Source organism: Talpa europaea (assembly GCF_964194135.1).
Source record: "Talpa europaea genome assembly, chromosome: 5".
Classification (NCBI taxonomy): domain Eukaryota; kingdom Metazoa; phylum Chordata; class Mammalia; order Eulipotyphla; family Talpidae; genus Talpa; species Talpa europaea.
This window is the reverse complement of record NC_140071.1, coordinates 78,496,091-78,509,762: the sequence shown is the minus strand read 5'-3', so window position 1 is coordinate 78,509,762 and position 13,672 is coordinate 78,496,091. Positions and strand designations below refer to the sequence as shown.

Below are 13,672 nucleotides of genomic sequence, written 5' to 3'. Positions count from 1 at the left end.
GGCCTGACGACCCTCTCCCTCCCGGGTCTAGCCGGCAGGAGGCAAAGCTACCCCTGAGGCCGGGTCTGAGCAGCCCCCCCCACTCTCTTCTCACCTCTCTGTGGCCTTGGAGGCGGGGGAGAGGATGTGAGGAGGGCGCTCAGCCTTTGCCTCTCTCCAGGCGTCCTTCAGGAAGAAGAAATCCTCCTGCATCAGCGTCTGTTTAGGCTGGGCCGGTTGGAGTGGAAGCCCCTGCCCAGGACAAGCACATCCTTAATGTCAGCGACTCTTTCCAGAGAAGCTGAATTCAGATTTGCTGTTTGGCGTCGTTCGCACAGAATCACCCTGACTGCTTCTTGGGTTCGGCTCCTCACTTTCGTTATCTACGAAATTACCTCCAGTGGAGACTTTGTGTTTGGTTCACAGTTTGAGTCAGGGAGCAAGACGCCTCCAGCTTCACTCTGGGGAGTCGGCGCTTCTGGGCCTCGGCGCCCCCCACCGCAGCGCTTCAGGAGGGTTAGTTTCTGGGAAAGCTGCCATGGGGATTGTGAGCAGGTTGCGCTGACCCTGTGGTTTGCTCTGGGAAGTCTGCACATTTCAGTACTATTAACTATTCCCATCACAGCACAGAGTACCTTTCCATTTGTTTCTGCTTTTCATTTCTTTTACTGGCATTTTCTAGTTTTTCAGTGTACGGGTTTTTCTTCATTAACTGTTTCCCCAGGTATTTCATTCTTTTTGATGCAATTGTACAATTTTCCTATTGATGCTTTCCGAGGGGTCTTAATGAGGGTGTAGACACACAACTGAGTTTTGTGTATGTATTGATTTTGTGTTGTCACCTGACTGGATTCATCTTTTCTAACCGTTTGCCTTTTTTGGTGGAGCGATGCTTCCTGGCCGGGGATTGCACTCAGGCCACACTGGCCTCCGACAGCTTCACAGCACTGAGACGAATCCCTGCGCCCCCAGGAAGGACAGAGTCTTCCTTTGTGGGCTACTGCTCACTGACAGGATTCCCGGGTTGTGTCACAGAACCCTGCCCTTTGGGCCACAGTGGGGTGGGGGGGCAGAGCCAGGGGCCGCATGCCGCAGCCCAGGGAGTGGCTCATGGCAGAGGCCTGCCCAGCAGGCTCCGTGTCAGGGCTGCGTCCTGCGCCGTGCAGTCACTCACACTCCTTCCGATATGTTCATGTGACTGTCAATATTAAGACAATGGAAGGGCCTCCCTGTGGTGCCAGGGGTTAAGCACTATGAGGCAATCTGCAGCCTCAGCAGCACAAGTTCCATTCCCCTGGCCGGCAAGGGAGGTAATCCACTTGGCGCTGCAGACCTCTCCTGAGCCGCCCACTGTTCCCCTCAGCAGTGCATTTCAGTTAGTCTGTCTGTTCTGTTCCTTACTCTGTCTCCGGTGAATCCTCTCACCCCCACACCTCTAGCCTGCACCCCAGCTCTTGGATGCATAAATAAATCTTTAAAAAATATATCTCCACTCCACACAGGGCCCTAGAGGACATGCAGATGCTGGGACTCAAAAGTGCAAACGCTTCCCACAGCCCCTGCCCTCCACTCCCCACTGCCATGTCCTCCACGAGGGCGTCCTCAGCTCCGTCTCTAAGGCGAGTCCGAATCTGTCCGCTGAGCTGCATCCTCGCCACCACCTCGTTGCAGGCGTGTCCTCTCTCACCTGGCTTGTTGCAGCAGCCTCCTAACAGATCTTCTTATTTTATGTGTCCCTCCTAGAACATTCCGGACACAACATTCCTGGAGGCTCCTCCTGGCTCCACACCGCGCTGACCCGGCAGGTCCAGGTATGGAGACGCATGTCAACAAAGGGGTTTGGGTCCGACAGTATGACGGCGCACCCCTAAGCTCCGGTTAAGGGCTCCCACTTTGCTGGCGCGTGTCCCCCAGGCAGGACAGTGACGTCCTTTAGGCCTTGTTCCCTCGTTCCCTTCTCCTTCCGGGGCACCTGCACTTGGGCTGTTAGGGTTCCCCGAGATGCCCATAAGGGCCTTGGGCTGGACCCGGCCGGTTGGTCAGTGGTGCTGCTTGTCTGAGTCACTGGGACGTCTCAAGTATTTATCCATTTGTGAAAAAAAGTTACATCCTCGCCTCAAACTATTCAAAAAAGTCTCGAAGGGCCAAGCCCCTTGCGTTTGCAAGGCTGGGACTTAGGCAGCGGCTCTGGAACGGAGCACCTGGGGGTGGAGGGAGCCCAAGAAATCAGAGCTTGGCCTAGGCCAAGGCCCCAGACCCAAGCCCTGTGGGGGCAGCAGGCCAGGGAGGGGGGCGTGAGGGGCGGGGACACGGGAGGGAGCACGGGCTCCACTTCCCCGTCAGGAGGAAAGGGTGGCTTTCCCCCCACAGATGGCTTTGTGGGACTCTGGCCACGCTGGGAGAAGGAAGGGCGGTGACAGGCGTGCTTCAGGTCCCGGCTCCACTGCTCTTGCTTTCCTGGCGCGGGGCGCGCGGTGGGCCTGCTGTCCCCCCGCCCCCGCCCCGCCATCAGGTCGGGAAACTGAGGCACGGAGAGATGACACGCCCCGGGGAGGGCGCAGTAGTAACAATGGGCGAAGCGGCCCCTGGCCCTGTGGTCTGTCCCCCTCGCAGACCCGCCTGCCACACCCCTGCTCCTGTCCCCTACCGACCCCCCAGCTGCAGACCCCAGAGCCGCGCAGGCGGCCCCTGCGGGCGTCCACGCGCGGTTCTGGCGCCACGCCCCGGTGTGGCCCCCTCCCCGGGACCCGGGCGGGGACGGCGCCCCCTCCCTGCTGCCACGGCCTCTCTCCCTGCCCGCCCGCCCGCGCGCCTCCCCCGCGCCTGCGCCCCCACAGAACCCAGCCTGGGTCTGGCTGGGGAGGGTGAGTCTTCGCGGGGACCCGCGGACGGCAGGAGGGGCCGGGATGGGTGGGGGGGCGTGGCCACGACGCCGGTGGCAGGAAAGCCGGTCCCCTCTCTCCCCACGGGGAGCTGAGCCCCACCCGCCCCCAGCCGAGTCCCTGGGACAGGCTCTGTCAGGCCACACGGAGCTCAAGCGAGTTTCCTGTGCCCGGTGACTGGGGAGAGGCCTTTGGGCGGGGAGCAGAACACAGCGTTGAGAGTGGGGGCGCTGGGCAGCCTGGGGGGGGTGTGGGGGGCGGCGACAGGTGGAGCGCAGCCTGGAAGGGCCCGAAGCAGAGATGACAGGACGTTGCGGGGAGCTTTTGGGGTGGGGTGGAGGGATTTTGGGCTACTAGGGCTCCGTAAATGACAAGAGGCCCATGCCATCCCCGGGGAGAGGTGGGAGCCAGAGGGAGCTCAAGAGAAGATTGGGTGGACAAACCTGGGGTCAGACCGGCCTCTAGCCCCGCGACCCTTGCTAGTGGGGAACACACGGAGCAGCCTCTCAGGGACAGTCTCCCCTTCCCTCTGCCAGGGCGCCGGCGATAGGGTGACCCTCGGCCCCCCCAGGCAGCGTGGGTGTGGCAGGACCGTGTGACTCTGCCTTCTGCCAGGCACCCTGGACACGGCTTGTGTATTTATCTGTCACCCGGTCGCGTCCCCCTGAAATCACAACAGCTCCGCACGTGCCAGGCCGAGCCATTCCTGGGCCTAATCCTCGTCCTGCAAGTGGGGGCCCCCCAGCCGTTGTCACCCCCTCTTCTGTCTCAGGGCTTCCTGGAGTGGCCCAGAGCACCCCAGCAGACGGCCATCGTCCTGGTGGTGTGTGTGCTCTCCCTGTTCTGGTGTTGACCGGGATGCCCTTGGCGCTTTTCCTCTGACCATGGTGTCACTGCCGCCAAGGGTTCTGTGTGTCGGGGAGGAAGTGACCGGGCTAGCAGCAGGACAGGCCACTGAGGCTGTGCCCTGAGACCAAGTGCCCTCCCAGCACCCGGGACATTACTTTTCTTGTGTTTAACCTTTTGGGGAGGCTTTGCACCTGTGTCCCTGAACGAAGGCATCCTCGATGCAAATGTTTTCTATCCCATCAGGAGGCAGGCAGGGATTCGCCGGTGCCCCCAGCTGGAGGTGCAGCCGGACCTCACAGAAGGTAGAAGGAGGCAGCTCTGGGGGTGGACAGTGCTAGTAGCTTCCTGACCTGTGTCCTTGGGGCGTAGGATATTTCTCCAGATACTGAACCCCCGTCTTGTTTCCGGAGGAGTCTCTTGTCTGTTGAGTTCGGGGTCGTGTGAGGACTCACTCACCCTTTTATCTGCTTGTAAAGAGTGGGTTCCTTGACATTTGGAAAGAGGCCTCCGTTGAGGGATCACGTCCTGGAGCCAGCGGGGGCCGACTCTTGGCTCTGTTGTTTTTTAGTCATCCTCATGATGGATTTTGTTGCTAGAAAATCCTCCCACTCAGCTGTTCCCATGTTTGCCTTCATTTTACCATGTTACCCTTCTGTTTTTGGTCGATTTGTAAGTGTTGGATTAGTTGACTCTTGCTTCTCCAAAGAAACAGCATGGGGATGGATTTATATCCATTTCCCTCCAGCTTTGGGATGTTTCCCATTATTAGCTCTTGGGTTTGAAAAAATGTGTTTCTACTCCGCGTGTCAATGTGGAGGTTGAATCCTTTGTGTTCTCTGACTACAAATTATCCAGTGGTAGAAGCAGCCTTGGCAGCTTCCTGAAGTTGGATGCCCCGTGTTTTTTATGTCACACTGTCCTGTGTCTAACTCATAATGGCTGGACTGACTCAAAAAGTCATTTTCTTGATTTCCGGCTCTGTGAGGGAATGTGGCCTCTCCACCGCTTTCCCAAGCTTTCTGGAAGCCTTGGTTGTGGCCAGCCTGATCATGACCTGTGTGTGTGTGTGTGTGTGTGTGTGTGGTGGACATTTGAGGCTGATTTTCCATTTGTAGAATACCAAAGTTGGCTTATGACACTGTGCACGCCTTATTTTGGCCCGCCCCTGTCCCAAGCCCATGAAGGTTATGGGGAAAATCTGCGAGGATGAGTCTATTTTTCTAATTTTTGCTCTCTGAGCGCAGCAGCTGTGACTGGACATGGAAATAGGGCGTCGCTCTGCCGAGAATATGGGATTCACGCAAGAAACCCCAAATAACTGGTGAAAGTGAGTCCCTTCATGTCACTTGACGGGCATTCTATCCCACCCCGCCCTCTCGCGTCCTGCCCCCCCCTCCCCTAGCTCCTGCCCCGCCCCACCCAGTCTGGCCTTGCCCTGCAGCATCGTGTCGCTTCGTGCCCTGCCATGCTGGGTGCCCTGTCGTGCTCCGCCTCATCCGCAGCACCAGCTGGTGGCCAGCAGCAACGGGCCATCAAGTCGACCTGCCTGAACGCCTGCGGGCCCCGGGCCGGCCAACCGGTGGACCTCAGCAGGTCGCAGCAGCAGCCGCGGCCCCCTCCCCACCGACAACCCAGGGAGGAGGAGGGGCTGGGGACCCAAACAGCCGAGTGTAGGTTCCCTCAGGAACCGACACACCTGGCTGCCTGCGCCCACACCCCACTCCCTCGGGGGCGTCTCCTGCCATCCAGGAAGGAGCAAAGACACCCCGGAGCTGCAGCGGGAGGATGGGGGCATTCCTAGCGAGCAGCCCCTGCCAGGGGCTGAAGGCAAGCCCTCGCTGCACCGGGGTGGATCCTTGTTTCCTCATGGGCACCTGGGCACAGGCTCCCCTCACACTGAGCAGGGTTACCCTCCCCCCCCCCAGCTTCGGGGGCTCCAGGGTTTAACAGCCAACTCACAAGAGCGGCGTGTGTCCCAGCGTAGACCTCAGGCACGCCTGCGGGTCCAGAGCGCTCCAGGCACAAACACACCTTGGCCATAACACACAGAAGTCCAGGGCCCACTCTGCCAAGTGTGGTGGGGCACCTCGCCAACAGGGGGTACAGCCAAAGCCCCCTGGTAGCATAGGCACAGTCAGCAACCCCCAGCCACATGTTGCCCTTTGGAGTGAGGCATCAGGACAGGGGGAACCTAGGGAGTCAGGCCCCCTCAACAGGAACGCATGAGGGGAACAGGCCCCAAGCCACTGAGGCAATGCCGCGGTGGCCACAGGCAGGAGCTCAGAGGCATGGAAGCCCCCCCTCCAACCCCAGATAGCCCAAGCCCCCATCTCTTCCCAGCCCTGCTACACCACAGTCACAGCCCACAGGAACAGCCCCCCACACCATGGGCTTGGGTACGAGGCCTGGCCTCACCACAGCTCGGGGCTCAGGGGAGCCAGTTCTGCACCTGCCTTTGTGCTTGAGAACACCATGTAGCCCCACAGGGGCCACCCCAGACAGCACACCCTCTTAAGAGGGGTGGTGGTATGGGCTGCAGCTCAGGCCCCAGCAGCTTGGGACAACACGAGGCCCCTTTGCTGCATTCCAGGCAGGAGCCCATGGCTCACTTAGTATTGACCAGGCCCCCCATCTGTGGGGCACAGTGTAGGCACAACCCACTGCACCCGCAACCAGGTCTTGGGGAGCCTGCAGGCAACATGGAGAGCTGCCCCGTAAGCACCCGACCCCAGTGCTGCTCCCAGACCAAAGCACTCACCCACAGCCCCCGTGGCCTCTCAGAGCCACCTGGACCACGCTTGCCACGGTGCTTGTTCCCCACTTGCCACGAGCCCATCTGCCCTGGCACAATCTCACCCCACTGATGAGCAGAGGCAACCCCCACAGGGAGCACACAGGCATAGCAGAGTCAGCCCAGCCCACACCGTTGGTTGAGGTCAGGGTTATCATAGTGAGTAAAAAGGAAACTTTCTAAGGTGCCATAGGAGATGCAAGGGTGGTGGCAGAGGAGCCACCACCCCTCAGAGCCCACCACCGACAGCCCAGGCCATGGCCCCCAGGCCCCCTCAACATGGGCAAGGCACCCCTGCCACCACTGCAATGGGGCTGAAGCTAAACATTCTTCCAGGGGCAGTCCAGTAAGGGCAGCACAACCCTGGGGTACACAGCACCAGGGGACAGAGCCACTGAGCGGGATGGAGCCAAGCCCGGGCATCAGCCCTCCATGATCCCAGGTGCCCTCTCGTGGAGGCTGCAGCAACACCGGCCCTGCAGGCACAAGCAAGGGCTCCCACAGCCACCCCCCTGGATGGCCAGACTCTAAAGGCAGTTGGAGCCTGAAGCTGGCCCCAGCACCTCTGGGGCATTGCCTGTCATGGCCCTCCACTTTCTTGAGAGCCGGAATCCCATGTCCAAGCTGCGGCGCTCACAGGGGGCAAGATGCCACCCCAGGGGCCCTTGTACACAGGGCTCAGCCAGCACTTGATGTGCATCAGGGAGGAGGAACAGCCACGTGGGGGCTCAGAGTTTTCTCTTCCTCTTTACCAAACAGCCCCCGCCATGTGACAGCAGCACTGACCCATGCACACGAGGCAGGGTTCAGCACACAGCCAACTGCTTGGACAACAGCCTTTGGCAGTTCAGGCACCCCCACTGCCCACCCAAACTCAGGGAGGCTGCAAACCTCAGTAACGGGGGCAGTGACCCATCAGGCAACACAACACTCAGTCACCATGAGCTGGATCTCCACCTGCCCACCAGGGGCACCTCCCCTATAGGGCCCAGCTGGAGGGCTCTGCTCTCCAACCATCCACACAGGACCCAAAGGGCCCCAGCTCCTGGGGCAAGCAGTACCATGTGGGAGATGGCTGCTGCTGACCACCACCCAGAACTCCAGGCCTCTGACACTGGCAGGCAACACAGGGACAGCCAACCCCAGGCCGCCATGGACCTCCAATTACCACCTTTGCTGGATCTATGGTGACATTATAACCCTCATGGGGCTGCGGTGGTCTGGGTGATACAGTTAACAAGTTTGTCTTTCCCCATTTCTTGCAATTCCCCTTATCTAGCATTGGCAGGATTGATGGCTTGTCTTTCCCATTTGTTGCAGCTTCCCCTCCCCTTGGGAAGAAAAACAAGCTGGCGCCACCGGTTTCCCTGCAGACCCTTCCCCCTCGCCCTAAGGAAAACAAGTTGGCGATCACCCATCTCTGTGCCTTGACACCTTCCCCTTCCCTTAAGATGAATGAGCTGACACCCATCCATCTCCCTGTTGAGCTGGCGCCCACTTGTCTCTGTGCGGACCCCTTCCCCCTCCCCTTCGCGGACCTCTACCCATCTCCCCCTGTATAAATACCCCTGCCCGCTGCCAAAGAGCAGGACGGTGGTTTTTCGGACATGAGTCTGCCGCCCTCTCATTTGTCGACAAATAAAACCGCTTTCCTTTTCCTCAAACTCAGTTTCCTTTTATTGGCTGAGGGAAACTGAGGCCGGCATTCGGTAACATGGGCACTGCCCACAGGCAGGCACTCCTGGAGCCCCACCAGCACCAGCTGCCCCCACAGGACTCTCTTGCACACTGGAGCTGGCAACGTGGGGCTCCTCCTTTCTCTGGCATCTCCTCCAGCAGCACCACACAAAGGCTGCCCTCTAGCCCCAAAACAGCCCCATGGGCCCAGGTGGCTCAACACACTGGCTCTTTCCAAACTGAGGGCTCCAGGTAGCAGGACACCCCACTGAGGGTACCAGGCAGTATCCACCAGCCACACCAACCATGAGCTGCCCAGCTAGTAGCCACAGGTACCCACAGCCTGAGTCAGGCCAAAAAGACTGACCCCCAGCACAAGACTCACCTCAGGTCCCCCTACAGCTTGAGTGCTCGGTGAACATCAGTTGTAGAACACAAGGGCCCTGTCACTGCATCCCAGGTGGATAGTGGCCTTGGGAGGGAGCCCAGAGACCCTGGCACAGTGTAAGCCAAGAACCAGGTGCCTGGTGGTGGCCAGGGCAGCACAGAGCACGGCCAGAGAAGACCGAGACAAGAAAGGCCACAGAGGCTTGGAGGGCCCAACTCTCAGGCTGTCTATGCACAGCGGGGTCAGCTCATGACACTGGCAACTGCATGACTGACCCTCCAGGAGGGGAGGGCAAGCTCCCTAAGGAGACACACACCACTGAGGGGTGCAGCTGTGGACACACGGTCAACCCCAACTTGGTCTGGGGCCAGCACCACAGCAGGGGGGCCACAGGGACACAAGGCCAGGGCAGCACCCGCTGCTCCTTTCAGGGCATCAGGACAGCGAGGCACACTGGGGGCCAGGCCCTGTAGACAAGCAAACAGCAGCACAGAAGAGGAGCAAGTCCTGAGCCATTGGGGCACACAGCGGAGGCCACAGTCAGGGGCTGAGGGCCCTGGAGCACACGGAGGCTTTGCCACAGAAAACATGCACCCACCAGGACACCCGCCTCCTCCCAGCCCCAGAGCTGCACATTCACAGCATGGGGAGCAGCCACCAGCATGGGTGTTGGCGCAAGGTCTGACCCAGTAGCAGCCTCAGGCCGGGGGCATTTTCTCTACACGTCCGTTTGTGCTTGCGCCCACCTTGTGGGCACAGGGTTCCACATCTGACAAGGCACCCCTCACAGGAAGGGCTGGTGCAGGCCACAGCGCTCACCATAGCGCTTGGGGGGCTAAGTGTTATCCTAGTCTTGAAACAAGACTTCCAACCCCACTGGGAGTGCCCCCCTCACCAGCTCGAGGTGTGGGGTGCGTTGTGGGTCCAGTGTTTGCATTCTGCGTGAGGCACCACTACCCTGATCAGGTCTTGGGGAACGTGCAGGAAAATCACAGCCCTGCTGGGCATCACCCCCAGCTACTCCAAGACAGAGACGCTTATTGCAGACTCCGGCTTCTCAGAGGCTGAACACCGGTCTGGCCACTGTGTCTGTTGCCCTCTTGGCATACTCAGCGCGCCTTTGGGCAGCGGCAGCACCCGCTGGGAGACCGTGTGTGGCCGCCTGAGGTGCTTACGCCGTGGGCGGGTGCTGCTGCGGCGTGCGGTGCGCAGCTCTGAGGCGCCAAGGCGAGGGCGCGGGTTTGCAGAGACGCCCTAAAATGCCCACACGGGCGAGGGCGCGCGCCGGGTCGCTCCGCCTGCGCGGCCACCTTTGCACGCGCGCCTCTGGGGACAGGGCCGCCCTCCACACCCGCCAGTGTCCTCTAGGCTCGGCTCGGCTGGGGGTACCAGGACCCTCTGACGCCGAGCCTCGCAGCTGCGCGCACGGTCCTGGGGAGGCTCCGCGGCTCCTTGGGGCCCTCCCAGCGGGCTACTGTGTGCCAATGGCCGGGCGCAGGAAAGAACCGGAACGCTTGCCTTCTGACTTGGAGGGCCCCCAGGGCTAGTGCTGTGGATGCTCACCTGCATCCTTTCACCCCAGGACTCGTTCTTCCTGAGGGCTGTGTGCTGAAGCCCAGGTGACATCCAGAGTACACGGGAGATTCAGGCCCTCTGCACCAGGGCCAGGCCAGGGCTTTCCCCACTTACTCATTTCCCCTGAGGTTTTCTGAGGACCTACTGTGTGCCAGAGCCAGCGCAGGTGATGCTAGAACAGAAGCCAAAAGCCCAACAGTCCCTGGTTCCTTGGCTGAGCAGAGCTGAGCTGAGCTGAGCAGCCTCCCCGGTCTGGACTCTCCTCCTCCAGTTATACACCCGCAGATCCCTGGTGCTTAAATTATTTTCAAATAAATCATGTTTTTCAAACTTTTAGGGGTGGAACAAGGGAACCTGAGTATGGATTGTACAGGGGTAAGAAGAGATTCATTCTGTTGGGATGATGTTGCGGTTGCTTAGAAGATGATTTTGTTTAGACACGCAAGCAAAGGTATTTACCACCGAAGCGACGTCAGATCTTATAATTTATTTCAAAATAAATTTGGAAACAGACATTTCCATGACCTATTTTAAAATCAGTTATCTGTTATAAAGCCTAGTAAACTCTTGTTTTTCTTGGTGATGTTTAAAATTTCAAAGGTGTTGGATTTAGGGAATGCACCACACTTTACACTTTTAAATATAATTGGAAAATCTCGTTTTTTTAAACGTGGGATTTTTGTGTAGACCTGTTGTCCTAGACACAGGGCAGTTAGTCAGTTGATGTGCCCAGACTGTGGGCACCTTGGGGTGCCCCATGTGTAGGGTGTAAGAGAATGAACGGGATCCCCAGGGGCCGCCCCTGTGGGGGCGCATTCAGGCAAATGAGCGAATATTCACACGAACCCTCGCTTACCCGGACTTAGGGGGAAATAGGGCAGAGGCGGCCAGGGGACCACAGACAATGGTGCCTAGGGGACCCCTGGGAGGACTCTGGGGGGACTCGGTGCCTCTGAGGGGGACTTAGTACCTGATGGGGTCTCGGTGCCCGGGAAATAGGTGGCTGGTTATTTTTTGACTGCACAAGTTGCACACCACGGGGACGTGACCGGTGAGATGATGTTGGGGTCCTGCTGGGATTATGTCTTCGAGGGAGGCGCCCAGTGGGCCAGCCGGTGCTGCGGCAGCGGGGCGTCCTGAAGGCGGCGGCTTCTGGAAGGGGGATCCTTCGGTGTGTGGTGCGGCTGAGCCTGGAGGGCCGACACCCCCTCCCCCGCGCCTCCAGGGCTCCCCGACTCCGCCGCCGCACTGTCTCCGCCCTCCAGCCCCTCCGTGGCGGGGCCGCAGCCCGTGCGTCCTGCTCTCGGCGGCTCCGCCGCAGTCTCGGTTCCGGACCTGCAGGGCAGGAAAGGGAAACCCGAGCCGGTGCCCTTCGTCCCGGGATCAGCGGCTTCGTGGGAAGTTGGCGGAGCAGGGGTGCACGCAGGGCTGGGGGGGTCCCTGGCCGGGGCGAGGCGGGGCGGCGAGGGGAGCGGGGGGCGGGGCCCAGGCCCGGGCAGGGCGGCGCCCGGCGGCGGCGGCCACGCGGGCGAGGGTCAGATCGCGCAGGGCCCCGAGCGCTGCGGGCGCGGGCCGGTGTGGGGGCCCCCGCGCCTTCGGGCTGCACCCCTCCTCCCGGGGGACGCAGCGGGTATCGGGGAGAGGGCGGGGGAGGGGAGGAAGGGGCTGGCGCGGGGGTCGCCCCGCCTCTGCACCCCTAGAAAACAGACGCTCACTCGCACAGCCGCGCTCTCCCCGTCCGGGGGCTAGGGGCGGCCTCCGTCGGGCGCGGAGAGTTCGGGCCGCTTCTCCTCAGCCAGGAGACCCCAGTCGCGGCGCGGAGCCGGGGGGTGGAGTGGGGAGGCTGGGGGGGAGGGGGGCGATGCATGCAGGAGGCGCCCTGGCCCGGGAACTACAACGCTGGGGGCGGGGCGTGCCCGCGTGGCGGGGCCGGCACAAGCACCAGAGAGGCGGAGACGCCGACCCCGGGCCACACGGCGGCCCTCGGCGCCCTCAGCCCGACAGACGCGGCCCGCGCACGCGCGTCCAGCCCTCGCCGGTCACCTCGCGGGCTCGGCCGATCCCCCAGCGCTGGGCCGAGCGATTTCCCCGCAGAGGTCGGGGGCTCCCCAGTTCGAGCATGGGTGACGATGACAGCCCCGACCGCGCCCCGACGCCCGCGGCCCCGCACACTTGTCTCGCTGCCAGCGGGACTCCGAGGGGGCAGACTAGGGGGGCACAAGGGGTCTCCGGGGGAAGAAGCGCCCGGGGGTGCCCGGGAACCGACCCGATGCGCAGCGAGCTCTCGCCCCGCCGCCCCCGCCTTCCCGCGCCCGCCGCGCGGTCTGTCCTGGGGACGGGGCGGCGCCTTCAGGGACTGGCCCACGCGGGGAGCGCGGCGTCTGCGCCGAGAAACGTCTTCCCCGGCGAGCCCCGGGGTCTCCGCGGGCCTCCACTGACGAGACGAGGCCACCGGCGGGCCGGGGTCGCCCTCGAGACGTACTAACGGACACGAGCGCAGCCGCCACCGCCGCCCACACCGAGTCCACTAGTGGGGCCGGAGCCTGAGCAAGTACGCGGGACGCCCCAGGCTCAGGAGGGGCGAGGGGAGCAGGGAAGGGCTGCGGGCGGTACCCCCCAGGCGGGGGAGGAGGGCAGGGAAGGGCCGCGGGCTCGCGCGGGCTCTCGGCACAGTCACCAGTTCATGTTGGGGCGCGAAGGGGCGCAGGGGCCTGATAAACTGCGCAGCTCGCGCCCCAGATGCGCCAGGGGCGGGCGGGTCAGGCTCCTCGGCCAGGCGGGCGCTGCGTCGGGGACGTAGGAGCAGCCGCGCCCTCAGCCCAAGTTTCCGGGGCCGGTAGTGGGGGCTGGGAGGCTCGTGTCCCCCCCCCCCCAGCCCGGAAGGCAGGGGAGCCCCTCCCCGGAGCCCCACCCTAGCGCGGGGTCCTGGACTCCGAGGGCCGCGCTGGGCAGGACGCGCTCCCGGGACGCGGCCTCCCCAAGGCCAGACCCGCGGCCGTCGGGAGACCGGGCATTGGGGCGCGAGTTCTCGGGAAGGGAACGGGGTGTCCAAGGGCGTCCCGAGACAGACGCCAGGTGGGGCGCGCAGGAGGCCTGGACGCCGGGTGGGGCGGGCGAGGCGAGGACCAGGCCACGCGCAGGGGCCTCGGGCCGGCGGGGAAGGGCTGGACGCGGGGGCTCCGGGGCTTATGTTGGGCCCGGGAGGAGCACATGGGCGGGCCCGTCCCTGAGCGTGACCCCCGCGGCTCGCTCCCGGCTCCTCGGGACCCTGAGGGCGCCCCGGGGCGGGCTCCCCTCTGTCCCGCGGGCCGTTTTCACTCCCGCAGGATTAGGGGGCGTTTGGGGCGCACGTTGTAAGCTTTCGGGGCTGAGCCCCCTCCCGCCCCAGGCCCAGCAGCGGAAGGGCAGAGCGGGTGCCCGGGTGTGGCAGCTGGTGTGTGTGTGTGTGTGTGTGTATCATTAACATGTGATTTTAACTTTGTGTGATGTTTAATATTTAAATTAATCATGTTGTTTCTGTGCCGGATGTCA

The 13,672-nt window shown here is 62.2% G+C and overlaps 1 long non-coding RNA gene across 1 annotated transcript; it reads left to right on the top strand.

The window, feature by feature from the left end:
• Window positions 1–1,494: 1,494 nt before the first annotated feature.
• LOC311171402 lies at window positions 1,495–7,885 on the top strand. The gene is made up of 3 exons (XR_014617064.1): window positions 1,495–1,790; window positions 4,958–5,037; window positions 7,822–7,885. It is a non-coding gene; the product is annotated as an uncharacterized lncRNA (long non-coding RNA).
• Window positions 7,886–13,672: the final 5,787 nt, after the last annotated feature.